Source organism: Lithobates pipiens, unplaced genomic scaffold (assembly GCF_037356315.1).
Source record: "Lithobates pipiens isolate NorthernLeopardFrog02 unplaced genomic scaffold, aLitPip1_a1.2 Scaffold_3, whole genome shotgun sequence".
In the NCBI taxonomy this organism is placed as follows: Eukaryota; Metazoa; Chordata; class Amphibia; order Anura; family Ranidae; genus Lithobates; species Lithobates pipiens.
Window position 1 is genome coordinate 86,310,306 of NW_027507790.1, and position 24,894 is coordinate 86,335,199.

Consider the following 24,894-nt stretch of genomic DNA (forward strand, 5'->3'; position numbering starts at 1 on the left):
CCACAGTGACGGAGGAGTAGGCTGGGTAGCCACTAGATCCCAATCCGGCAGCTGGGGAGGACGAACACCCAATTCTTCACAGAAGGCGTGGAGGTCATCAGGAAACCGCAAGGACGCCGTCTTGCCTTGGTGCTTAGCTGTGAGGGCGAATGGAAATCCCCAACGATAAGGGATGGCAGCATCCTGCAAAGTGCGAAGAAGCGGCTGGAGAAGTCTACGTTTCTGTAGCGTAAGCCAGGAGAGATCCGGAAAGAGTTGGACTGGTGTATTCCGAAAGGTCACCACCCGAGCTAGGCGGGCCTGTCTCATTATGTCCTCTTTAATGTGGAACGAAGTAAGTCTGCATATGACATCCCGGGGGCTCGAGGTAGCGTTTTTGGGGCGCAAGGCCCAGTGCGCTCTGTCCATCTCAATGAACTTGGTGGGGGGTTCCCCAAGGAGATCATTAAATATTTCCTGCAGGATAAATTGTAGATCCTCTGGGCCGTCCGCCTCTGGTATCCCCCTCACCCTTATGTTATGCCTGCGCCCCCGGTTATCCAAGTCCTCCACATGGCGTTGCATGTCCCTCAGGAGCATACGATGGTCGGCCCCCTGCGTTTGGGTCTTGTGGATCGCTATTTTGGTCTCTTGGATCTCCTCTTCAGCCATCTCCACCCGGTCCGCCAAGTGCTTAAGGCCAGAGTGTAGCATTTGTATTTCCGCTCTGCAGGTAGATTTGACGTCTTCTATCAATTGCTTAAAGTCCTCTTTAGTAGGAAATGCTTGCAGGTAGGTTTGCCATTGCGGATGCATGGGCGGCAGGGATGGGCCTCCCGGGTCGCCCCTGGCTGGTTGCAAATGAGGTGGCGGGACTGGCCCGAGATTCTTGGACCTACTCGCCCGCATAGGTGGGGCAGGTTCGGCGTGAAGATCCCGCACCCCCTCACAGGCAGGTACAGGGGCAGGGGGGGCTGGACGGCTCCGTTCTTCCTCCCTTCGCCTCGCGGCATAGTCAGTGGGGATCGGGGAGCCACTGCGGTGACGATGTGGGCTGAGAGCCCATGGCGAGGCCAGCCTCTGGGCTTTGGGTGGAGGCGACCGGGTCCCCGGGCTTAATCGGGGCCCCCCCACTCCCCCATACCCCCGGCACGACTGGGACAGCGGTTCCCCCGGAGGGGGGAGGGCAGGGAAGTCAGAGTCATCCAGGGAAGGGGGGGACCCCACAGAACTGGCGGAGAGGAGGGGGTCTGACGCCGCTCTAAGCAGCCTGGGAAGGGTCATTGAGCACTGTGTTTCCGTCGGGGGGGAGGGGAGCCGCACTCCAGGTGCTCCTGGTGCCGTCCGGACTCCATGCAGCCCCCTGCCTCCCCCCATCCACCCCCTCTGCCAAGGTCCCAGTCCGCTGCGGAGCTTGGGGGGGGCTCCTGACCCCAGTGGTGTAGTCCCTGGCCCCTGGTGTCTGCTCTCAGCTCCGTTGCCTGCGGGGGATCGGGCACGTGGAAGCTAGGCCCGGGTGACGTCACGGCAGGCTTCAGGCCTAGTCCGGCGGCTCGAGGCGGGGCCGGGAACGGGCATTCACTCACCCCTCCAGAAGTCTGATCATCAGCGCCGGAACCGGGTCGCATCCCGGCCTCCCCGGGGTCCACGGAGCGGCCGTTCTGCTGGCTGGATGTCGGGGATGAGGCCCGGGACGTCCCTGCGGCTGGCGCCATCTTGGGAGGCCCGCCGGCCGGGGGATCCGTCGCGGAAAAAAAGGCCCGGAGGCCCGTCACAGGTCCCGGAGGGGCCGCGGAGGGTCCCCTGGAGGAGGCAGAGCGGGTAGCTCTCGATCTGCCCATCGGATGGCGGTGGATCGTCTCTCTAGGTGCCGATGGAGCTGAGCTGGTGGGAGAGCGAATGGCTTAAGCATCCATTTGCCTCGGCTTCCGGTCACGCCCCCCCCGTAGAGTAGAGTTTTATATCCTGCTTAAAATCAGTTTTGTGGTAAACTCCTGCTTCTGAATAATTGCATACAAAGATTTCAGTAAATATAATGAAAATGCCAGGTTCCACCGAGATTTGAACTCGGATCGCTGGATTCAAAGTCCAGAGTGCTAACCATTACACCATGGAACCTCACTGACAGGTTATGGTTGCTGTTGTTTTATAATAACAAAAACACATAATTAATGCTAGGCATGCCATGAGTCATTGTCAGTTCAAAGTAATTACACTTGAGAGCTTCTATATTTACACTATTAAAGATATGATAAAGAAAATTTGTCTTGTCCTTTATTATGAGATCTCAATAAAGTTTTACAGGATAAGATCACCTTTTTAAAAAATAAATAATAAATGCATATTTTTTTTGCAGGTAAAAATAATTTGTATTTATAATTTTTTTTTTTTTTTTTGTAGGAGCCTGTTGAGCATTGGACCCCTAATCTGCAGGGCTTCTGCAGACTTTAAATCAAAGTTGTCTGCTTGTACCGCATATGGGCAGGCAGTTACACAATGACAAGAAGAATCAGTGACGTACCTCAACTGCATCCTGGTAGTTCATTGAAAACTACAAGCCGTCAGCTGCAAAGGCTGTCGGTACTTGTATTTCATTCACTCACAGAACTGTGTGAATGAATGATGTGGCTGTGTGCCCCCACACGGATGCACTCTTTTCAAATAATGACCATGGGTCCGGGGAGAAGATCCCCAGCTCGCTGTCATGGGATGGGGGGTCGGGCAGCGGCTGCAGTAGTGGGAATGTGTTACCTGTTCCACCCTAAAAACAGATGTAACATGTTCTCAAAGGTGAACTTATCCTTCTACCTGCTTAAGGACCGCCTCCTGCACATATACGTCAGCAGAATGACACGGCTGGGCACAATCACGTACCTGTACGTGGCTCCTTAAGTGCCCAGCCGTGGGTCACAAGCGCGAGGTCCTGAGCTTCATGGCCGCGGGACCCGCGCACCCGAATGCCGCTGGTGTCCCGTGATCGGGTCACAGAGCTGAAGAACGAGGAGAGGTCTGCGTAAACAAACCTCTCCCGTGCTTCCTACTGTGGCTGTCACCAATCGTCTGTTCGCTGTTATAGGGAAAGACGATCAGTGACGTCACATGCCAGGCCACACCCGCCTACAATAAAAAAAAACACACAACGTCACACATAACTCCTCCTTGCCCCCTAGTGGTTAACTCCTTCACTGCCAGTGTCATTTACACAGGAATCAGTGCATTTAAATAGCACTGATTGCTGTATAAATGACAATGGTCCCAAAAATGTGTCAAAAATGTCCTATGTGTCTGCCATAATGTCGCAGTCACAATAAAAATCACTGCTCGCCGCCATTACTAGTAAAAAAAAAATATTAATAAAAATGCTATAAAACTATCCCCTATTTTGTAAACGCTATAACTTTTGCGCAAACCAATCAATAATTGCTAATTCTGATTTTTTTTTAACAAAAATATGTAGAAGAATACGTATTAGCCTAAACTGAGGAAAAAAAAATTTTTATATATTTTTTGGGGATATTTATTATATCAAAAAGTAAAAAATACTAAATTTTTTTCAAAATTGTCGCTCTATTTTTGTTTATAGTGCAAAAAATAAAAACTACAGAGGTGATCAAATACCACCAAAAGAAAGCTCTATTTGTGGGAAAAAAAAGTTGCCAATTTTGTTTGGGAGCCACGTCGCACAACCTCGCAATTGTCAGTTAAAGCGACACAGTGCCGAATCGTAAAAAGGGGCCTGGTCCTTTGGCTGCAAATTGGTCCGGGGCTTAAGTGATTAAGGGCTATGATTTGTCACTTGACTTTCTAAAATAAGCCTGTCCCAAACCTGGAAAATTCAGATTTAGCTTAATAAAAAACAATTATCAGAGGTTACATTCAGTAAATACTACATGTCAAAACAATCAGCAGACCAAGAGATATGTCAGCTAAGGTAAGCAATCTTGCATTGCTGAGGTTGGCATGATGTCCCTTTGCCTCCTGTACCTAATTATTAGTGAAGTTGCCCATGGCATTAAATGTCCCATAGAGATGCCCATGATATGATGAGAAATCTATTTTATTATTATTATTATTCAGGATTTATATAGCGCCAACAGTTTGCGCAGCGCTTTACAATATGAGGGCAGACAGTACACTATACAAATCAATACAGGAGGGATCAGAGGGCCCTGTTCGTTAGAGCTTACAATCTAGAAGGGAGGGTCAAGTTGAAACAAAAGGTAATAACTATATGTCTGCAAGTGCATCTAAAATATGTAAGTATTAAAATGTAGCATTGATAAGTCTTTTGCCTACAAACTTTCACATCAAAACATTTGCTTTTGCCTTTACCTCAAAAAACTGACAACTATAGGATACCTCAGCTCATATTTTTGGCTACTCTTATTTAAATATTAACATGAAAATGAGATCTATGATCACCGCACATACTCTTTCATACTATAACATCAGCATTGTAATAAAAATACACACAATATGTATTTTTGACAATCCAATATAAGCTTACTTGTAAAATATTTTATTTTGTGAGTTCTGCCCATCTGCTGACCATCTCTTTCCACAACTTCCTTGTTTCCCTGCAAGCTTTGCAGTGTCCTTCGCTGTTAACTCTCAATTTCTAAGGACTACATATCCCATGATACCTCGCTGCCTGCAAGCAGCGATTCCTGTACTGACTCCACCTCCTGAAACTCATTTCATCAACTAAGTAGTTCTAAAGGCAGGCATTGTGAAATGTGTGACACGGCAGTACCTATCAAGAGGACATAGTGAATATATATCACAGAAATCAAGGGAGTATATGTGTGGGGATCTTCACAAATTTTAACATGGTTCAGAATATTATGAGTGGGGTAGAAATAATTGCAATGCAATGTAGAAATTAAAATAAGATGTTATATTTTGACCATAGATACAATGTGTGCATTCTAAATAGTTTTTAACATAATAAAATTTGGTGAACTTTAAATTTTTTTTTTCAAATATTTTATTTATTCAAAAGACAAGTTCCATAGCATCATACAAAACAATGGTACAAGAAGAACAGTGTCACATTGCAGAAACAATCATATGCAGGATGTATAAGCAAAATACCAAGACCAAGGATGTAGTCCAAACCCTACATTCATGGATTGTGTCATTGTAAAATTAGACAATAATTGGCCACTTTGCCTATAGGCAATGCAGCGTCCTGTAAAATATGAAAAAATACCCGGAACTGTCTAAATCCAGTTTTCTTTTTAAAGCATAAATCTAGAAAAAGAGAGAGAAAAAGAAGATTGAAAATGGAAGGAGGTAAAAGAAAAAGAGAGGAAGATGAAAGAAGTGGGGATAGGGGAGGGAGGGCAGGGGGAATAAGGAAAAGGGGAGGGGGTTTAATCTGTGGTATCGTACTCAAGTGCTTGTCCCTCTGCAGAGAGGACAAACATGTTCCACAAGGTCCATGTTTTGGAATAGTGTTCATTTTGTTGCTTGGACAAAGGGACAAGGTCTTCCATCTTATCTATTTCTTACATTTTTTGAAGGTAAATACTGATGGTTGATGACTGTGGACCTTTACAATGGAGGGGGATACACGTGTAGCACTTACCCCCGAAGGAGCTGCTGGTTATTTTTGGGCTTGCCGTTACCTTCCGTTTTCCTTGTTGCACGTCTAGGGGATGTCCCGTGGCAAAAGGCCCAGTAACTTGAGACTGACAATAGATCCACTTGAATGTATTTTATTTGCAAAACTCAGATAATTGAACAGTCTTTCAACTTGGGATCAGATGGTTGGAAAGAAAAGTTCAGGTACTCTTGGTGTCAAAGTCAAATAAAACTTTAAAGAACTTGCTTACTTTGACTGCATCCTGAGAATAGCCATTCGCAACTGGATGATCACTCAGGTTGGACAGTCCCTCTCTCACAAGGCCTAGCATTACTCAGGAACAAGTCTCTGCCACAGACGTTGTTGTTAAAACGTACAAGATAATGTCTCTGCCACAGAAGTTGTTGTAGGACCATAAGAAACTAAGCTTGAGAACACTTGTGGGATACCTGGATCTCTTAGCCTGCTTGGCGATATCCACAAGACCGGATTCTCTCGGTTACTTCAGCCCTTCCAGGCTCTTGCTAAGAAAACCAACCCGTACATGGTGTTCTTCTGAAGAGTCCTCCCCTGGAATGCTTGAAGTACACTGGGTCTCTCTCGAACCGGAGACGGCACCCAACCACCTCAAAATCCTTCCTTTAGTTTCCTTGCCTCGGGCTAGCCAACCCCGAGACATTAAAGTCAGGTGGATCCGCACCCCAGACCATAGCCTTCCTGAAGGCTGGTCAGGAGGACCGGGACCATGAAGTCAGCACATCATTCTGGACCGGAACCCCAAACCACGTGACGTCCGCATCTTAAATACCCTCTCCCAGAAAGCACAGTGAGAGCACCACTCCCACTGGGCGGGCTCCGAGAGAGAGTAACTTAAGCACCTGGCTAGACCATAGTTCCATGCCTGCCTGTCAGCAAAGAGGTACTCACCAAGGCCAAGATGCAGAGAGCGGTGGCTGTTGCGACTCAGAGCACACCACCCCTGTAGATGATACAGGGAGTGGGTTGCACCAAGAGGCACAAGCCTCCAGCAGGATACCCGACTTGTGTGAAGGTCTGGAAGAGGGCTCATGCAGGATGCACCGGACCAGAAGGTAAGTAGCAAACAAGTCTGTAAAACAGGTAAGGAAAGTCCAGAAACAGGCCGAGGGTCAAACACAGGTAATCAGTCCAGGAGCCAGCAAGGCTAAGTGCAGCAGACAGAGGATAATCCAGAGGCAGGCCAAGGGTCAAACACAGGTATCAGTCCGGGAGCCAGCAAGGCTAAGAGCAGGAAGTCCGTTAACCAAGCCAGAGGTCAGGTCAGGATAGAATCAGCGTAGTCTTCAGGCAATCCGGGTCACAACAGGAAGTGGTATACAGGAACAGGAAGCAGAGGAACACAGGTGAGCTGAGACAAACCAGCAACTTGTCTGTCTGCTAAGGCTCCTTTTATAGGCTGGTCAGGGAATTTGTGCTATGCGTGTGCTTTTGCACGCGCGGGTGCGCCGCTCAGTAGTCCCGCGAATGTGCGTGCGCCGGAGCGCCGTTCCATGGCGAATTTGTGTGCGCAAAGGCGCCGTTCTGCTGCGCCTGTGTGCAGAGAGATGGTGAGCTTGATCTAAATTACTTCCCTGATAGTGCCCCCTCCCGAGGGGTGGCCTCTGGACGCCGAATCTGACCATCAACTCCGGATGTCCCAGATGAAAAGCTTTAATCAGTCTTGGAGCATGAAGTTTACCGGAAGGTTCCCAGGAGTTGTCTTCCGATGGGTACCCTTTCCATTTTACTAGGCACTGAAGTTGTCTGCCCATCTTCCTGCAGCTAAGTATGGCTTCCACTTCAAATTCGTCCTCCCCATCTATTACAACTGGAGGCTGGGGAGGCTCCTCTCTTCTGGGAAATGAACTAGGGAATACTGGTTTTAAGAGAGATACGTGAAAGACCGGATGTATTCTGTATGATCTGGGTAAGTCTAACTCGAAGGCCACAGGATTCACCATTCTCTTGATTGTGAATGGGCCTATGGACCTAGGACCTAACTTACGTGAAGGGCAGGGTAGTATGAGGTGAGTAGAGGCTAGCCAGACCTTCTCACCAATTCCAAAAGCTGGATTCTCCTTTCTCCCTTTGTCATAGTATTTCCTGTAGTCATCTTGAGCTCTTTGCATGGTTTCTTGAATCTTTTGAAAATTTGATTTGATAGAGACTATCCGATCCTGAACAGCAGGGACTGACGTTTCAGGGATGGAGTTGGGGAGGAAGGAGAGATGGAATCCAAAATTCGACCAAAACGGTGTTTGGTTAGTAGCCGTGTGTACAGAATTGTTGTATGCAAATTCTGCATAAGACAGGAGGGAAGACCAGTCATCCTAGGAGCCAGAACAGAAACAGCAGAGATATTGTTCTAGAGATTGATTTGTCCTTTCTGTCTGACCATTGCTGAGGGTGGTATGTGGATGAGAGACAGACCTTGATTTCCAGGGCCTTACAGAGTTGTTTCCAGAATTTAGAGGTAAACTGAGCGCCCCTATCTGAGACGATACTGTTAGGTACTCCATGGAGTCTGACTATTTCCTTAATATTGGCAGTGTCCAAGGCAGAGGGAGTACCAATCATGGGCAAGAAGTGGGCCATTTTTGAAAGACGGTCAACCACGACTAGGATGGTGGTGAACACTTCTGAGGGTGGCAGGTCCACAATAAAGTCCATAGAGACGTCTGCCCATGGCCGTTCAGGTATAGGTAGGGGTCTCAGTAATCCCCAAGGTTTGGCTTTAAATCCTTTGTTGCGTTGGCGCAGAATATATGAAGAGACAAATTTCTGACAGTCCCGCCTCCAACCAGGCCACCAGAAGGAACGGGAAATTAATTCTGACGTCTTCCGTATTCCGAAGTGGCTGGCCAACTTGTGGTCATTAAAAGTCTTTAAGATTGCTGGCCTTACTTCCTGAGGGACAAATATCTTATCCTGTGCCCAAAGTAGATCATTGTGTTTCTCCAAGGAAGACACTACAGGATTGGTACAGGGGCTTGAGGCTGTTTTAATGGCGGTTGCCAGGTCGATTTGTGTAAGAAGGAGCACATTGTGCGGTGACAGAATGGTGCTGGGCTCGGTTAACTGGGGGGATTCAGGGAACATCCGGGAGAGTGCATCCACTTTGAGATTTCTGGACCCGGGACGGTAGGAAATGTGGAAGTTGAACCTAGAAAAAAAAAAGTGCCCAACGGGCTTATCGTAGTCTTAAGCCCTTTGCTGACATATTCTAGGTTCTTGTGGTCCATGAAAATTGTAATAGGATGAGTTGCGCCCTCTAAGAGATACCTCCATTCTTCTAAGGGAAACTTAATGACCAATAGCTCTCGGTCACCGACTTTATAATTCTTTTCTGGAGGATTTAGCTTTGGGGAGGCAAAAGCTACTGGCTGCAAAAGGGCCTTGGGGCCCCGTCTTTGGGAAAGAATGGCTCCAGTGGCAGTTTCAGAAGCGTCAACTTCCAACACGAATGGCAAAAGCGGGTCTGGATGCTGTAGAATGGGTGCTGAAGTAAACAAAGATTTTAGTTTAATGAAGGCTTCCTGAGCTTCTTGGGACCACTGGAAGCGCCCATGTGTAATCGGAGCTGTGTAATCGGAGAAACAATGGATGAGAAGCCAGCAATGAATATTTGATAGAAGTTAGCAAAGCCTATGAATCTTTGCACAGCTTTTTTGTCCCCTGGAGCAGGCCAATCAAGAATCGCCTTGACCTTTTGGGGGTCCATGGCGATCCCCTCAGTGGAAATGATGAATCCGAGAAATTGGACCTCGGTCTTCTCGAATTTGCATTTTTCTGCCTTAAGGTATAGTTTATGTTTCCTAAGAATGGCAAGGACCTTTCTTACATGGTCTCGGTGTAGTTCAATGGTGGCAGAAAAAAATAAGAATGTTGTCTAAATATAAGACTACAAAGTCGTCAAGGTAGTCTCTGAAAATATCATTCACCAGGTGTTGAAAGGTGGCCGGGGCATTGCACAGACCGAAGGGCATCACTAAATACTCAAAGTGCCCAAACCTGGACCTGAAGGCAGTTTTCCAGTCATTATTGGTACAAATCCGGACAAGGTTATAAGCACCTCGTAGGTCAAGTTTGGAGAAGATCTTGGCAGTCCAGGAAGCGCTGAAATAGTTCTGGGATGAGCGGGAGCGGGTATCGGTTTTTGTTTTTATTTTATTGAGTTCTCTATAATCGATGTAGGGTCTGAGGGAACCATATTTTTTCTCAACAAAGAAAATACCCGGAGATGAAGAGGGATGAATTAAGCCTTTTTTCAGGCTCTCATCGATGTAGGCTTTGAGAGCATGTAGTTCAGTCTCGGATAGAGGGAATATGCGCCTGAAATGAATTTCGGATCCTGGTAACAATGCGATAGTCGTAAGACCGGTGAGGTGGTAAACAATCAGTCTTCTTCTTATCAAAAACATCCTTAAACTCAAGATATACTGGAGGGACATGCTGAAGACTGTCGGATGCAGGAACGACTGCCATACAAGGAGCTGGAACTAGAGGGGAATAGTGTTGAGGGTCATGGGCCTGCAACCAAGGGAGTCCTAAATTAATAGGGAACATGGGAGAAGAAATCAAATCAAAGCGTAGGAACTACTGGTAGCCCGAGTCTGTGATGGTGAGAATCGGCTGGGTCTCTTGTGTAACTAGTCTGGACCGAGGTAAAGACCCATCAGCCAAGTGGACAAGAAGATTTAGTTTTTTTTAATGGAGAGGGATGTGAAGTCTTTGAGCCACAGAGATGTCCAGGAAACAACTGCAGGCTCTGGAGTCAATTACGGATGGTAGTTGAATCCTCTCTTCTGCCAGCTGCAGAGAAACAGAAAGAGTAACATAAGACTGGGTGAGATTTGTGGCTTGATAGTTCATAACAAATTGCAGAGGTGGCTTACAGGGTCTCACTGGGCAGTTGCTAAGGTAATGGCCAACCCCTCCGCAGTACAAACATAGGTTGGCCTATCATCTTCGTTGCCTTTCATCAGGGGTGAGACGAGGGCGAACAAGTCCTAGCTGCATGGGTTCCCCTTCCGAGGCCAAGGGGTCGGCAGGGACCAGAATTGGAGGGTAATGAGTGGTCAACTTGAGGAGCATCCAGCTGGGCCGAGGGGTCTGAAGCCGCTCAGAGCGCCGCTCTCGCATGCGCCTGTACAGCTTGGTGGATTATTGAATCAGGTCCTCCAAAGAGGCGGTGGTCTCCACCCTAGCTAATTCATCCTTCAAAGTTTCGGGAAAGGCCTTGTCGGTATTGGTACCTGAGGGCAGACTCATTCGAGCCGGTGTCAGATGACCACTTGCGGAACTCGACGTTATAGTCCTCCACTGGTCTCTTTAATTGTGTTAAGGCGTGCAGAGTGCTTATTCCAAAAGTCTTGCAGACCAGGGTTGGCCTCGTCATAATCGGGCAATTTTTTTAAAAATTGGCTTATCAACTAAAAGCCTTTAAAAGAAAGTTCAAAACGTCAGTCTCGGTTCAAAGTGCCAGTCATCTCCTTCATCAGAGCTGGCGAATAACAGATTTCTCATAACATTTTGCTGGAATGTTTGATGGCATGAAGCAGAAAAAAGGCTGGGTCCTCCGGAATCAGTCTTTCTGTGAACTTTTGAGTAATTTTCCGAACCTCCTTCAAAAACTGCTCGAGCTTGGGGCATGACCAAAAAACATGTAAGAGCATCCCCTGTCCCTCCTGGCATCTCCAGCAGCGGTCAGTAGTCATAGGGAAGAATCTATGTAACCAAGAGGGTGTATGATACCATTGTGTCATCATTTTAAAATTTGTTTCTTGTATCTTTGTACATATGGATGACCTATATACAAAACAAAGGATATTGTTTCGTTGACTTACAGAGAAAGTACGATTAAGATCTGTTCCCATTTAACTAGGCATGGTAGTCGGAAGTCATCTGGGGGCCTGATTAGTAATTGATAGGAAAGTGAAAGCACGTGTGGTAGTACGCCGTCCCCAGTACAATATTCCTTGAGAGTAGTCTATGGTTGGGGGAAGGCAGCCAGGGGTGGTAGGGAATGTAAGAAATGATGGAGCTGGAGAGCTCTTTAAAAGTCCAACCTAAAAATGCCTGAGGGATTCATAAGTATAGTTACTGAAGGCCACCCTTTGGGTATTAAGAAATGAGAGGGTTGGTAAAGGTCAGACTCAGATAAATCCTGGAAAATTCTATCTTGATAGCCTGGTGTGAAGTGGGGATTCCCCATTATTGGAAACAGCAGGGATTGTGAAGAGGAAAGTGAGGCTTGCGTAGCAGTATGTTGCCACTAGTTACTAATAGGCTTGTGCAATTCGTTTCATAACGAATCGAAATTTGGGCGAATTTTGCATCTTAAAAATAAATAAATAAGTAAATTTAAAAAAATAACAAATTACAACGAATACGAAAGAAATTATAGCGGATATAACAAATGAATTTGTCATGATTCGGTAATTCTTTAAAAATCGAATGAAATAAAAGGTCAGCACAAAGTAAATCTTATAGTCCAATCAGTTGATTAATTTTGTACCGGAGGTTGGATTACTGGCAAAGTGCATTCCTGAGAACTGAGTTAGAAGGGTGTTGTATTGTATTTAAGCCGAGGAGAAGAGACGTTGTCATTGTGTGTGTTAAAAGATTCAATAAACAAACAACTTTCCAAACTACGAATCATTATCACGAATGTATATACATACATAAATATCGAATTTCAATGAATACAAACAAAATTATAGCGCATATAACTAATGAATTCGACATGATTCCAGATTCAGTGTAACGAATATCGACACTCTATGAATAATAACAAATTATCCGAAAATGTATTAACGTAACATAACGAATATATCAGAACGAAATTATGTATTTTACGAATGACAACGAACCGAAACTAAACCAAATTTTTTGTTGTGCACAAGTCTAGTTACTAACATCCACCATATCACCCTGCTGCTAGACCTCCATATATCACCTTTGAGACAATGAACAGTCTTTTGCTTTGATTTGTTTTTGTTTAATGGGGGGATAACTTGGTTGGGGAAAGGGGTATATGGGATGCCCATAGAACAAATTACTTTGCCATCATATTTGTAAATTAGGACGTTGGTTAAGCCTCGAAGAAATGATGCACATGTATAACATCTACAGTCTCTTCCCTGCATCACCATGCAGATTATTTCTCCTCCTCTGCGTAACTCCTGCAGGCTATTGCTCCCAGGAATCCTTCCCTCCTACACAAACTTATTCTGTAGCTCATTATGTTTCCTGTCACATCCTCTTCTATATACAAAAGATCCCACTCTGAATAGTCTCTAATGCTGACTCTGATTGATTGCTGCTACTAGGCCAGAGGCCTGCAGTACCTCTCCCCAGAGGCCTAGTAGTTTAATAGCATGTGCTGAATGGTGGATTACTGTTTCCAGCTAGCCCAGCTTGCAAATCCTGCTCCCTTGGGCCGCATTGATTTGACACTATTCCCCGCAGTTTCTCTTCTGCTCCAGAATGCCTCATCAATGACCATGTAATGATGAGGACTTGATCCATGACCGTGTAAGGATGAAGTTCTCTCACAGACATCCTGGCATGTCTCCACATCCAGCCCTCCATTGTGGTACACTCACCAACCTTTCTCTGCCCCGAGTCCATGGTGAGGAACTTAACCGGACCGTATGTTCCGACAGCTTCTCCTGCCCCTCTGCTCCAGGAATTCCTCATCAGTGACTGTGTAATAAGGACGTTTTTACCCATGACCGTGCAAGGATGAAGTTCCCTCACAGCTCTCCCGGGCCTTCGCCCGCGATCGGCGCACCCCCCTCCCAGATGGGGGTGCCCTCCTGCTGCTGTCTAGTACTCCATTCTTCACTTCTCCTGGCCGACAACTCCTCCCAGTGGCCTGTTTACTAAGCTTATATGGGAGGTCTGTCCACTGCCAATTCCAGTTGGGGATTGGTCAGGGCTCCTCATACGAGCTGCCTGCCACTCAGCCTCAGAACTAAAGTACAGGTGGTCACACCCACTGCTACACTAACCACTCCCTGCCCCCAGATCAAAACAAACAGGCCTAGCCTAAAGCATAGGCCTGCTTAAATGTACCTGTGTTGACAGTTTCCCTAACGAAAAACCCTATGCTAGCACCTACCTATGGTAGAGGGTGCTACACTTGTATAAAAAGTCTTGAGCATATTCATGTCATGGGGCCAATGAGGGGGTGATGTTTCAAGAGGCTTGGTAGGGAGTCGTAGCACCAAGGTGCCCTGCGGAGGGGTATTACACTTTGAGTTTGCTCCAATTGAGGCCATAGCTTGGCGTCACTATGTCGACACCAGTCAACTAGCCTACCTAAATGTGTTGTTTGGTAGTATCTACGTATGTCGGGGGCAGACAGACCCCAATGCTGCTTGGGCAATAAGAGTAGTCTACCGCGTATTCAAGGGTGTTTACAAGCCCAGATAAAATCAATGAGTAGGGCTTGTGTCTGTTTGAAGTAATGGAGCTGTATGGCTATCGGCAGGGCTTGAAACAGATACAGAAATTTTGGCAAAATACTCATTTTGATTATGTTGCAATGCCAAAACCATGAGTGAAGCCCAACATGCCATGTGTCTAGTAGTGCACGGATTTTCTGTAAAAGTGGAGGGAAATTTATATAAAAAAAATTGAGAGAATTTGGGGGGAATGAGTGTACCTAAATATTTCAATGCATTTTAGTTTAAAATTCGATTTCAATTGGCAAAGGAGAGATTGCGAGACACCCACTCCCATCGCCTCAGATTTGTCTTCAAGTTAGATAACCTACCATACGTCTCAAATTCGCCGAGAAGATTCGGGAGCGAAACCAGGGGGTTGGTAAGAGAAAACATCATGTCATTGACATATGAAGAAACCTTCCGTTGGGTCCCACCAACGTCAATACCTGTAATTTAGGGGTTAGAAAGTATCTTGCATAGGAAGGGTTCCAGCGACAAGGCAAAGAGGAGAGGGGACAGTGGGCAACTCTCTTTCATTCCGTTGGTGATTGAAAAGCTCTCTGACAAGATCCCATCAGCTTTAACTTTTCTGGTAGGGTTAGAATATATCTTGGAAATCCAGTTTAGCATAGTAGTGCCAAACCCCACATGGCACAGGGCGGAGAACATGAACTGCTAGCTCACTCTATCAAAGGCCTTTTCGGCGTTGGTTCCTATAAATATGCATGGGGTACAGCTTGTGTTAGCTACGTGTAACAAATTAAGATCTTTGACAGTATTGTCTCGAGCTTCACGAGATGGTACAAAGCCTACTTGGTCTAAGTGCATCAAGTCTGCAAGGTGTTGCTGAATCCTAGATGTTAATATTTTAGTGAATAATTTGAGATCAATATTCAAAAGGGATATCGATCTGTAACTGCCACAAGAGGGTACCCTCCTTAGGAATTACCGATATGTGTGCCTGTAAGGTTTCTTTTGGAAAGGACGCCCCAGACCCCAGTGCATTAAACATGCTGACCATATACTGTTCAATGGAGGGCAGCATTGTTTTATAGTATTGTATAGTAAGACCATCAAGTCTTGGAGTCCTTTCGGGTTTTGCTGCCCCCACCACTCTTTGAAGTTCTTCTATCGTGATGGGGTCCTCCAATGCCTCTACTATGGAAGTGGGTAATTGGGACATCTCAGGAAGTCACATACTCTTCAATATGCTCTAGGGGTGGAGTTGTGTATTGTAAGTAAGTTATATAGGGACGAATACAATGACTTAAATTCCTGTGCAATTGTTTTGGGCTTTGTGACCTTTTGTCTGGTAGTGGATATAATGTGGGGAATGAAAGTCGCTAGTTTTTGCTCCCTAAGGGATTTGGTCAGCATTTTACCGCATTTTTTGCTGTATTCATAGGAAATTTTCCTACAAACTTGTAGAACTGCTTTCGTTTTGAAGTGTAATAAATCGTTAATCTGTTTGCCCGCTATCATAAGTTCACTTTCCAAACGACGATGGAGCATGTTCGTTTAGAGACCCCAGGACCTGTAAGTCCCTCAAAATGGAAGTCAGCTGTAACGAGCATTGTTTTTTCATTCTTGCACAGTGTTTGATAAGCATCCTGTGGATTTCTGCCTTTTGAGCCTCCCAGACAATGCCGGGATCATTTTCAGGAGTAACATTAGTTTGTAAATAGAAATCAATTTCCTTAATGACTTCCGTCAAAACTTCCACGTCCTGGTTCTGGATGAGAAAGCATTAGTAAGCGTGTAAGACAAGATCACAAGGGAGTGATCCGACCAGGTTATGGACCCTATAGAGGAGTCCAAGACTGCATGTAGTTATCATGAAATTATCTATGCATGAGTACATTCTGTGGGACGAAGAATAAAACATATAGTCTTTTTCGTCAGTGTAGTAGGCTACAAACGTCCACTAGTTGGGCTTTATGAAAAGCTTGTCCGATACATTTGGGGGAGCCGGGGGGATGGAGGAGGCCCAAGAGAAGTGTCCTCGGAAGGCATCGAGGGGATATTAAAATCTCCACCGAGGATTAGTTTACCATCAGCGAACTCAAGAAGTTTTTCTAGGGTACGGGTAATGAAAACATCTTGTTGACTAATAGGAACATAGAAAGTAGCCAAGGTCACCTTGACTCTGCCAATTATGCCTTTGAGAAACAGGAATCGTCCGTGAGGATCAATGAGAGTATGCGAGCACGTCCATGGAACTTTCCCCGAAATGATAATGGATACCCCTTTTGATTTGGCAACCGGGTTGGTAGAGTGGTATGTCACAGGGAAGAACCCATTTTTAAGTATGGGGAGCTTGTCACCCCAAAAGTGGGTTTCTTGAAGAAATGCAATATCTGCATTCGAACATTTCAAATCATGTAATAGCATCCGTCGCTTTTCGGGGATGTTAAGTCCCTTAGCATTAAAGAATAGCACTCTGATAGTATCCCTCTGTGGGTATGGGGGAGTGGGGAGGGGGATTAGGATTAGGTAGAGCAATGAAGGGGGTCCAAGTTAGTGAGGGAGAAAAAGCTCAGACTCAGGGAGATAAAGTGAACAGAGCAAGTAAAGTAAAGGGAGAAGAGAGAAAAGGTGTAAAGCAGATAAAAGAAACAGACAAAAAAACTTAACAAATAACCATTAGGCCTATAATATTAACATTCAAGCTCAAGGGCTCAGCCCTTTAATGGTAATACATATCAACATTTGGAGGAATAAGCATGGCAAGAACAGTCCTAAGTAAGAATTATGGGTTAGACTGAGGGACAAGAACAAAAGCTAAAAAGGAGAAGAAGGGTGCCACATGACTGAGAAGGAAACTATGACTTGGATAGTACGAGGAAGGACATGAATCCCTGCCCATCACAACACCCCTAGGGATGAGTAATGCAGTCTCCCATCTCACTGGCATGTCCCATTTCCCCAATGGAAGGATTGGGCACAGCTGTGTCTGAATCTCCCCCTTAACTTATAAGAGGGCTACGAGAGGATCACCCATGTTTATCACCCAGCTATGGGGTCATTAGGCAAATGTGACAAATTAAGGTAGACCATGGGCATAGTAAAAGAAAGCTCCTCTAAAAGTCAGAAAATCTGTGACCTTGAGAGGGAAACTGAGGGACTTCAAAATGAGGGGGCCATGTTCAGTCAGAGGGGTATGCCCGCAGTGGGGTTAAGAAGGGCACACGATGCAGGGCACATAATGTGGGAGAAAAAAGGGTTAGACCTCCATCATGATTCTTGTGACTCCTCTGCAGATGGGGCTTGCGATCTTCTCCTGGTTCTCTGTGGGTGTGCTTGGAAGGTGCCCCGATTAGGGAACATGCCTGAACTGCCTTGTGAACGTGGAAGAATTGGGAGCCAGTTGGGAACTTGTACAGGACTTCCATTGAGCAAATAAAAAGAGAAAAAAGCCTTCCGGAACGTGATCGCTAATGGGTATCCCCAGCGATAGGTCCCATAGAATCCCAATAGCGGTGCCATCAAAATCCACCTCGCCATGTTTCCAAGCCCTGCAGATGATATCCTCTTTTTGTGTATATCGGTGGATATAACAGATAACATCTTGTGGCCTGACAGGATCAGATGGTTTGGGACCTAGGGCCCTATGGAACCTGTCCAGCTCCAGAGAAGACTGGGGGAATCCAATATCTTGTAGAAGATGGCGGTAACTGTGTCCGCTAGATTCTCCGTGCCAGTGGCCTCTGGAAGGCCCCTGAGCCGTAGGTTGTTCCTCCTGCTATGATGTTCGAGATACTCCAAGTGTAGTTGAAGGGCCACGGCCATCTGGGTTTCCTGGGAGCCTTCCAGAGCCCCCACACGATGCTCCAGTACTCAGCCTGTCAGTAAGGGCCTGTACATTGTTCTGACCACCTGAATGCCTTTGCGGTGAGCATCCTCCAGCCAGAGAATGAGGGCCTTGATCTCCGTTTTGGTAGGGAGGGCTTGTAAGAGCACTCCGATGTCAGTGTTCAGGCTTTTGACTCCCGACGGGCATGTAGGGTCAGGGATGTCCGAGAGAAAGTCCACCAACATCTCTGGCATATCGTCAGAGGCTATGGATGAGCCTGGAGAGCCAGGCCATGCTTGTGAGCTCTGGGCCTTTCGAGACACACTTCCTGTCACCGCCATCTTGCCGCCCGAGAGTTTCCTCTGTAAAGGGTGAGAAAAATCGCTGTATTTCCCCTTTAGAGTTTGTGGAACGGATCACCCAGGATGAGGAGTGTGTCTTATTTTGTTTAGCTGATAGCTCACCTATAGAAACGGGCTGTTTTAACCGGGTTAGGCAGGGGGAAATCCGGAGCTCAAGCAGTGCTTGTCTTCACACGGCCATGTCCAGACCGAGACCCCTGAACTTTTAATTTTAATCATAAACCAGACAGAAAGTCTATTAACTGCAATAGTCGGTTATGTGTAGTTTCCAATAGAAGGAAATGTGTTTACATAAATGCTACAGAGAAAAGCTGATTTATTGTGCAATGGAAAAAGTAAACCTATAAGAGGTTATGTAACCCAGTACAGATTGTTTGTATGGAAACATTAACATGATATGTAATTTGTGAACCTTCTCTGTTATGCATGTAACACTGCTTGACGCATTAGTGATTGAATTACATAATAAAGGTGCTTTTGATGGGCAAAAAGGGGGTTACATTAAAGATTTGATGGGCAGCAAAGAGATAGAACACAGAGATGTCTCTCATCCTATGTCTGGATAAAACACATTTCTATTCAATCCTACTGTGGAGGAAAGTACTATAAGGACTCTGCAAAGACAGGGTCCCTTGTCTCAAAGTAATAGCAGTGGTATGGGACCTGTTTTTGTTACCCCACAGCTTCACCATAATGAATTTGACCTGGTAAAAGCCTTTTGCAGTTCTTGTTTGAAGTGTGAGAAAAAGAAGCATGTGCTAACAAAGAGTATGCTGATATGAGGAGAAAGTGGAATCAAAGAGGGATGAGCTCATCTGTCCAGTGACAGACTGAGATTGGTACAGGTCTAACTGGGCTCAGTGGAAGTAGGTTGAATATGGTTGGCCATAATACAGAGGCTATCTTGTGGTATCCAACAAAGGCTATCTTGTGGTATCCAACAAATCAACAATTTTTTAAACCCTTATAATGTGAAAAGCAGCTGTGATTAAATAAATATATTATATCAATATACCCATCCTGTGCTAAAGTTCAAATATGTGCTACAAATAAAAAAATACTGTGTTGCTAAATCAGCAATCTCTCTGTGTAACTGTGTTTTAGTCATCACACAAAAAAATGTCCATGGAAAAGCATCTACCACCTTTATTTAGCCAAGTAAATTATCCACAACCCTGATCTAAACTTAACATCGAATGAGCTTAAACTGTGTTAGCCACCTTCATAAAGACTCATCGGATGGGATGGAACTGAACCCAGATAGAAAGCAATTAATCTGCAAGTTTGAAAATAGCTTGCTAAGCTATTGCTAGACTTGCCAGGCTTCACACATTTGCTGCGCAATTGCATCACTCCCGATCGACTTTCTTTACAAACATTGTGCAAGTCTGCTGCAAATTCTGGTTCAGTTGTGTTGTGCAATAGTCATTTCACCACAGGGGTCACTGTGGCTGAATTTTCATGCTGTAAACATGCAGAGCTCTTGTTGTAGACTCACCACTGTAACTTTGTCCTTGCTATGCAAATTTGCTACAAATTGGAAAAGTGTCAACTGGAACTTGTGTTTCAAGTGCTCTGCAAAGGTTTAACTTGCCAGGGAAAATGTGCAGCAAGTTAACAAGACTTACGATTTAAAACTGACACAAATTTGTGGCAAGTTTTCCTTGCTATCTGGAAAGTTATAGGTCAGGTGCACATTTTCACCATTATCCTCAGATCTCTCATAGGATAAAATAATAATAATAATATCCAATTATTTCATAAATTATCTCTTTTCCATTATTCCATTATTCATTTGATGAAACGCATGCAGTAAGATTAAGCAGGTGAAGTCATTGTTCTGGTTTCTACTATAAACAGCTTCTGTAAATCTCAGGAGTGATATGAACTCTTTTAGAAAACTCCTTTCAATGAAATGACAAAATTCCAACTTAAAGAGGGGTTCCCATTTTTTTTTTTACAAGTAACGTGGTGTTTTATTGAAAATAGTTCATATTGTAGAGAGTATACATTATCATGACAATAACATATTACACATGTCTGGTAGAGCCCTAGGCATACAACATTTTTGTTTACATACATATTTACATTCTACAGCACAATATGTCACACAATAATTAGGCTCAGCAAAGATTCCCCTCCACTTCCCAGATCAATCTACTAGTTGGGGGGGGGGGGGGGGATACAGCCTCAACTCTGGCCTTATTCAGGGAGCTCATTACATGTGGCAGCATTGCCTAGCCAGGTGTTCCAAATTTTGCCATATTTGGCCTGGCATCCCCTGTGAACGTATATTTCTTTTTTTTATATAGGAGCACTTTGTTGATTGTGGTTATAACTTCCTGGAGTGAGGGGGGTGGGGCCTGTAGCCACTTCCTTGCTATGAGTAATCTGGCCTTATAGAGAGATTCATGGAGAAATATTTTATGGAACTTCTCAGAGTCTGGATCTGGGAAAATTCCCAACAGACACTGTTTGGGGCACAGCGTCAAGGGCGATCCCATTTGGTCATGAATGAATTGTACAATGTGGTTCCAGTAATGCTGGATCTCTGGACATGACCATAAAATATGGAAGAGGGCACTGTTTTGGTTATTGCATCTAGGACAGAGGAGATTATAGTTTGGTTTGTATTTAGTTATTCGCCTTGGTGTCAGGTATGTTCTATGTAGGATGTATAATTGTGGGAGGCGGTCAGATAGCTTAGTTGAGACCTTCTTACAGGCATCAAGTGCCTCCTCCCATTCGTTATCCTCCAGCTCCACCACATCCCCGGCCAACCGCTCCTTCAGCTTATATGCCTGTATCACCGCCGGGGGCCTAAGGAGAGAACTGTAGAATATTGAAGTTAACTTGTGTGGATCCTGCCCCGTAATAGTATCTAGGCTCTCCACGCTAGGGGGGCCTCTTGAAATTGTGCCTGTAGGGCATGGCGGAGCTGGAGGTAGTGAAAGTGCATGGCATTCGGGGAGGTCAAATTAGTCTTTAAGTTGCTGGAATGATTTCAATGTAGTCCCCTGATAAACATCACAGATATCTCACTCCGTGGTTAAGCCATAGTATGTGATCTGGTAACCTCTGTAGTTCCTGCAAACCAGGGTTATCCCATAAGGGTGTGTGAGAGTGTATCGATGGAAGTTTCAATTTGTGCCTTACTACCTCCCAGACCTTGCAATGGTGGTAGAGCAATCCCCTCCGATTTTCCATTGACCCCGTCGCAGCATGATCTCTGAAGATAACCTGAAAGCGGTGGGTAAGTACGTGGCCATAGGGGGAACATATAAGCGCTAGGTACCGATCCTTGTCATGCTTGTCTAAGTGGTGAAAGTGGGAGATCTGCGCCGCTAAATAATACAGATTAAAATCAGGTAGTGCCCCTCCTCCCAACTTGACTGGGTTTTTCAACATTTGCCATGATAGTTTGTGGTGACTGGTACCCCAACGAAGGAGTTGAGTAGAGCTTTGATGGATTTAAACACTCCAAGCCCTTGCACACACGGTCGAACATTCCGACGGAAAATGTCCTATCGGACCGCGTTGTTGGATAATCCGACCGTGTGTGGGCTCCATCGGACTGTTTCCGTTCGTTATATCCGACCGACAACGTTTTAGAGGTGGGCTATAAAATTTTCCGACAACATGATCCGATCGGACTTTGTCCGATCGTTTGTAGAGAATTCCGATCGGACAAAGTGCCACGCATGCTCAGATCAAATTCCTAGACCAAAGCTATTGGCTACTAGCCTGAACGTAGTTCCGTCGTAACGAAATAACGTCATTACGAACGGTCGGATTTTCCGACAACTTTGTCCGACCGTGTGTATGCAACACCAGTTTCGGATAAAATCCAACGGATTTTGTTGTCGGAGTGTCTGACCGTGTGTACAAGGGCTAAGGAGCAGGTAAACGGGACATGCCAAAGAACGTATAAAAACCAGGGGAGAAGAATAATTTTATCAGGTTTATCCAGCCCATTATCCCCCAGTGGGAGTTTGGCCCATGTCTGGATCCTGGCTTTCATGTTTGTTATTAGGGGTTCTATATTTAATTTAATGTAATCTTCCGGGGATCAGGTAATTGTGACGCCTAGGTATTTCATGGAGCTGACCATAAGGAGCGGGGTGGAGGACTGGAGCTCCGATGGAGCACCCACGTCTATGGGGACTATCTGGGATTTATCCCAGTTAATTTTAAGCCCAGAGTAATTACTGAAGGTCTGGATTGTTTCAAGAGCTGTTTGCAGAGATCGACCTGTGTCTGCTAAGTACAGCAGCATATCCTCTGCATAAAGGTTAATTCTCTCCTCCAGATGTCCACGTCTCAGACCTCTAATACCTGGGTGAGTTCTAAGGGCCGAGGCAAGGGGTTCTACGGCAATGGCATACAGTAACGGTGACAGAGGGCACCCCTGATGCATACCCCTAGAAAGAGGGAAAGGGTCAGATATTCTCCCATTAACCAAGATCCTGGCACAAGGGCCGCAATAGAGGAGGCAGATTCACTTAATAAAGCAGGGTACAAAACCAAAACACGCCAGGCATTCCCAAAGATACCCCCACTCCACTGAATAGAACGCTTTAGCTGCGTTGAGAGACACCACCACTCTGGAGCCCATTTTATCGTGGGGTGCCTGTATATTCATGTGGAGCCTTCTTAAATTATATGCCATGTTTTTAGCAGGCATAAACAACGTCTGGTCAGGGTGAATATAACAGCATTAAAGGATACCAATCATCACTCCCACCCCCCAGCTCCCAGTAATATGCAAGTATAAAGCATGTCATTGTACTGCATAACGCTTTTATCCACCATTGATCATCTGTACATTTTCGCAATAAACACCAATGTTTCAAATCTATAACCCAAACATTAACTAAAAACAATACTAGAAATAACATACTGGACCGGCCGGCCCGTCCCCACTTCAAAGCAGCTACCAATGCGCTGTGCCAGAGGCGGGCGGCGCAGGGAAACCATCCTTGTGCCACAAAACTTGTACCATAGGTCCTAACAGACCTAACCAGGTCTCTATTGGTCCTTGCAACTAGTGGGACAATTAATCGCTGCAAAACGGACAGCGATACAAGGGGCACGACCCCCGGGCATATCCACTCAGAGTATGTTGTATAGTGGGTAAAGCAGGATACTGATGGTGTAGCACATGTCCCGGGTGTCATGACGGGCCAGAGCCTGCTGCAACATTTAGAAATGTGGGGCTTTTGTACCGACATTTACCAACTGGAGGCATACCATAGGAGTACCATTAGCAGAGGACGGGAAACGGGTCAGGATGCAGGAGAAGGGGGTCAACTAGGATATAGGGCTGGGGATACCGAGGGGACTATGAAATTAAAGGGAAGAAGGGGATCAAGTGCATTGCAGGAGACATAGTCCCTTTTAGGTCACAAATATTACCCAGGGCAGTTTTCTTGGGGAGCATAAAGTACAGTACCTGGAATGGGGTCAACTCAACCCCAAAAAAGGGGGAGTTCAGATGTGGCGTCTCCCCAGCATGGTCTCTTCACTGCAAAGCAATTATAGTTCCATTTCTGTTCACCGGGGCCCCAGGCTGCTTTGCGCGCGGGAGACGCTCCATTCTCCAGCCATGCAAAAACAGCCTCCGGAGTATCGAAGAAGTGCGCCCTGTCTTCTCCCGCCACCCGGAGCCTGGCCGTTAAAAGCATGGCGTATGAGTAATGGCGTATTCTCAATTGACGTTTGGCTTCATTGAAGAGTGCTCTCTTCTTCTGGACTTCTGCCAAAAAGTCAGTGAAGACCCTGATTTCCACGTTCTTGTATGGGATATTTCCCTTTAGTATTGTAAGGCGAAGGACTGCGTCTCGGTCACGGAAGTTCAACACCTTGGCACCTCGCAGTGCGCCTTGTGGAGAGTCTATGAGCCCTCTCCACTACGAAGGATGTGGAAAACTCTGCTCGGCCGAACGTAGTGACCAGCAATTGCTCCAAAAATGTAGAGGGGTCAGATCCCTCCTCTCCTTCAGGTAGGCCAACAAACAAAACATTGCACCTTCCAATGCCGTGTACACACGATCCGGACAGAAAAAGACAAATGAGAGCTTTTCATCGAAAAATGCAACCGTGTGTATGATCCATCGGAATTTAGCTGTCCGAATTCCCACCAGCCAAAAATTAATAGCATGTTCTCAATTTTCTCGAAGGAAAAACTTTCTATCGGTATTTCCGATCGTGTGTATGCAATTCCGACATGCCAAAAAAAATCACGCATGCTCAGAATCCAGTATGAGACGGAACCGCTCGGTCTGGTAAAACTAGCGTTTGTAATGGAGATAGCAGATTCTTCACACTGCAAATTTTTAAATTGTTCAATGCCGCGGATTCTCTTCTTTATATAATGCTGGAAGAATTAAGTTGTTTTGCTGCTCATATTCACACAGCGTTATCACAAACTTATTTTTTTATTATTTCTAGGTATCTCCTGAATAATCTTTATTTTAATTTAAGCCAGATCTACATAATATATATGTTTTTTTTGTAAGGTCCTTTTTTTTCATTAATATATTTTTTTGGATTATTGTATTATTTTCTCGTGCTCTCCTTTTTATTTTTTTATGTCACGTTTCCACAACACCATTATTATGTTGTATTTGTAAACATGTTTGGTGTTGGTGTCCCTTGTTAATTTTGACATTGTATTTTTCAAATGTACCTGCCTACTCACCC

General features: G+C 45.4%; 1 non-coding gene across 1 annotated transcript; it reads right to left on the minus strand.

Moving 5' to 3' along the window:
- Positions 1–2,025: 2,025 nt before the first annotated feature.
- On the minus strand, positions 2,026–2,097 carry TRNAQ-UUG (transfer RNA glutamine (anticodon UUG)). The gene has a single exon. It is a non-coding gene; the product is annotated as a tRNA-Gln (tRNA).
- Between the last annotated feature and the right edge of the window lie 22,797 nt (positions 2,098–24,894).